The 3,316-nt window shown below is 36.8% G+C and overlaps 1 non-coding gene across 1 annotated transcript; it reads right to left on the reverse strand.

Moving 5' to 3' along the window:
* Positions 1 to 1,043: 1,043 nt before the first annotated feature.
* Positions 1,044 to 1,150, reverse strand: LOC121212794 (small nucleolar RNA R71). Its single transcript, XR_005908168.1, has one exon. It is a non-coding gene; the product is annotated as a small nucleolar RNA R71 (small nucleolar RNA).
* Between the last annotated feature and the right edge of the window lie 2,166 nt (positions 1,151 to 3,316).

Genomic DNA, 3,316 nt, shown 5'->3' on the forward strand with positions numbered 1-3,316 from the left:
CAAGTGAAATCTAGGTGGATTCCTCCTTGGGTGTCGTCTTTATCAATTGCTTTTCTTCAAGTCTTTTTCCAAATTTTCTCTTTCCTTTAATTAAATCAGTTAATTAGTTTAAACAATTAGTTAATTAAAACAAACCCTTTTATTCTTAGGCTAGATAATAAAAAGATAGTTATTACTAGTACTTTTGGTTCCCTTGGGTACGATATCCCAATCTTGCCATTACTATACTATTGTTCGATAGGTGCCCTTGCCTTTTCGTCGTGATAATAGTTAGTCTATGATCTTCATTATAAATATTTATTACTTGTTACGAATCACGCGATCAAGTTTTTGGTGCAATTGCCGGGGATCTGAAATATTAGGAACACTAAATTTTTATTACTTTAGCCATTTATTTTTCTTGCAATTTTATTTTATTTTATTATTTATTAATTTACTTTTTTCTCTCTCTTGGCAGGTTTTTATAGTTTATGACTAGAAGAAACCCATCAGGACCATTACTTTTTGATGAAGAAATCAATCGTACAATTCACAAAAATCAAAGAGAAATAAGGTATAGTTTACGCTACACGGAGAACGAGCGAGAAGACGATACTCAAACTCCAACCGACGAGATGACTGAAAACCCAGGCGATCAACTACCTCCTGCAGTTGTAGCTAATCAAAATCCTACTTCACGTACTATGTATGATTATGCTAAACCTTCTTTAATAGGAACTGAGTCTAGTATAGTTAGACCTGCTATTGCTGCGAATAATTTCGAACTAAAACCTAACACAATTCAGATGATACAGCAGTTTGTTCAGTTTAATGGATTGCAGGATGAGGAGCCTAACACGTACTTGGCAAATTTTCTTGAATTTTGCGATACATTCAAAATCAATGGCATTTCTAATGATGCCATTCGTCTTCGGTTATTTCCCTTTTCACTGAGAAACAAAGCTAAACAGTGGTTAAACTTGTTACCATGAGGGTCTATCACTACTTGGGAACAAATGACCGAGAATTTTTTACTAAAATATTTTCCGCCGGCTAAAACAACTAAATTACGTAATGATATCTCTTCTTTTGTGCAGATGGATTTAGAAACACTTTACGATGCATGGGAGAGATACAATGACTTACTGAGAAGGTTCCCTCACCATGGGTTACCGCTTTGGCTGCAAGTTCAAACATTTTACAATGGTGTGAATCCCTCGACAAGACAAATGATTGAACCATTAACAATAAAACACCGGAAGATGCATATGAATTTATAGAGGAGATGTCACTAAATAACTATCAGTGGCAAGTTATGAGGATAAAGCCAATAAAAACAGCCGGCATCTATAACATCGATTCAGTCACCATGCTCTCAAATCAGGTAGAACTTCTCAATAAAAAGATTGATAGTTTTCTTGGTTCTACGTAGGTACATCCAGTAATGAGGTGTGACTCAAGCGGAGGAGGTGTGCATACAGAATATCAATCCTTCAATCCCACAACTGAAGAGGAACAAGTCAACTATATGGGTAATAATAACTTTAGATCTCAAAATAACCCATACAGTAATACTTATAATGCAGGTTAGAGGAATCACCCAAATTTTTCCTGGGGAGGTCAAGGAAATCCAAAGCCACAAAATCCTCAGGGTTTTCAACAGCCACCTTATCAATAGGAGAAAAAACCAAACCTTGAAGAGATGCTTTCTAAATTCATCTCAGTGTCAGAAACACATTTCCAAAATACTGAGACAGCACTTAAGAATCAACAAGCATCAATCCAAGGACTCGAAACTTAGATAGGCCAGCTGTCCAAACTAATCTCCAAACGACCATAAGGTACCTACCAAGTAATACTGAACCTAATCCGAGAGAATACCTCAATGCAATTAGCACTCAAGATACGGAAGGATTCATTACACCTGAGACAGAAATACAACAAGACAACGCGATGAACAAAGGACGAGAAGAGGTAAACAATAATGATCCCAAGCAGGTAAGTACAAATCATGAACCTCGTGTGCCATATCCTAAAGCGATGACGAAAGACAGAACAGAAGAATAATTCAGTAAGTTTGTCAAACTCTTAAAGAAATTACATATTAACTTACCTTTTATTGAAGTTCTTTCGCAAATGCCCAACTCAGCAAAATTCTTAAAGGAACTTCTGAGCAATAAAAGGAAATTAGACGCTACATCACATGTGGAACTCAATGCAGTCTGCTCAGCTATTCTAAAGAATAGGCTACCTAACAAATTGAAAAATCCAGGGAGTTTTACAATTCCTTGCTTAATTGGTAGTCTATTTGTGAATAATGCTTTAGCTGATATAGGGGAAAGTATAAATGTTATGCCATATAAAATGTTTAAATGACTAGGTCTCGATAAACCCAAACAGACTAGGATGAGCATACAGTTGGCTGACAAAATAGTTAGATTTCCTAAGGGTATTATTGAAGACGTTCTCGTTAAAATTGATAAATTTATTTACCCAGTAGACTTTGTTGTCTTAGATATGGATAAGGATAACGAGGTACCTCTAATTTTAGTACGACCATTTTTAGCAACTGCCAGAACCATTATTAATGTAGGCACAGGAGAGCTAACACTTCGTGCAGGTGACGACACAGTAACACTCTAAGCACGCGACTCAGTCAAAACCTCTAAGACTCAAGATAATGCTATAAAAACTGTCGATGATAAAACTAATATTCAATCGTCCTTGCAGGAACTTCCTCGAACAAAGAAATAGAGACAGTGTGCTACTATCATGAAGAGAATAGAGATGTCCATGAAGAACGAAGACTACGGATAGAGGAGCTAGACGAATGGTGAGAACATAAACCGAGAACACATGATAAACTGAAACTACGCAAAAACAAGTCTGATACCTCTCCTAATCAACTTAAGCTTGGCGATACAGTTTCACTAGATGCCGTTGATCCTCACATTGTCACTACCACACCAAATGAGGAAATCCCTCTTACGGTACTCAGTATTTTCCCATTCAGTACGGTTGAGGTGAGTCATCCCAAGTTCGGCACTTTTAAGGTAAACAACACCCGTTTAAAACCTTATTTTAAAATTGACAACAGGAATGAGGAGTATGAACTCCTCGAACCACCATGATCATTCAAATGGAGAGGTAAGTCGAGCTTAGACTATAAATAAGCGCTTCTCGGGAGGCAACCCGAGCACTAACATATTTTGATTTCTTTATTTTTATTTTTATTTTCTCACACTTCGAATCAATTAACTTAATTTTTGAATTACAAAGTTTTTCAGCACACACAGCCAGGAACACGGGCTTGCCTAAAGCTGTGGCCAAACAGGGG

The sequence above is a fragment of the Gossypium hirsutum genome, chromosome A13 (assembly GCF_007990345.1).
Source record: "Gossypium hirsutum isolate 1008001.06 chromosome A13, Gossypium_hirsutum_v2.1, whole genome shotgun sequence".
NCBI classification, from domain to species: Eukaryota; Viridiplantae; Streptophyta; class Magnoliopsida; order Malvales; family Malvaceae; genus Gossypium; species Gossypium hirsutum.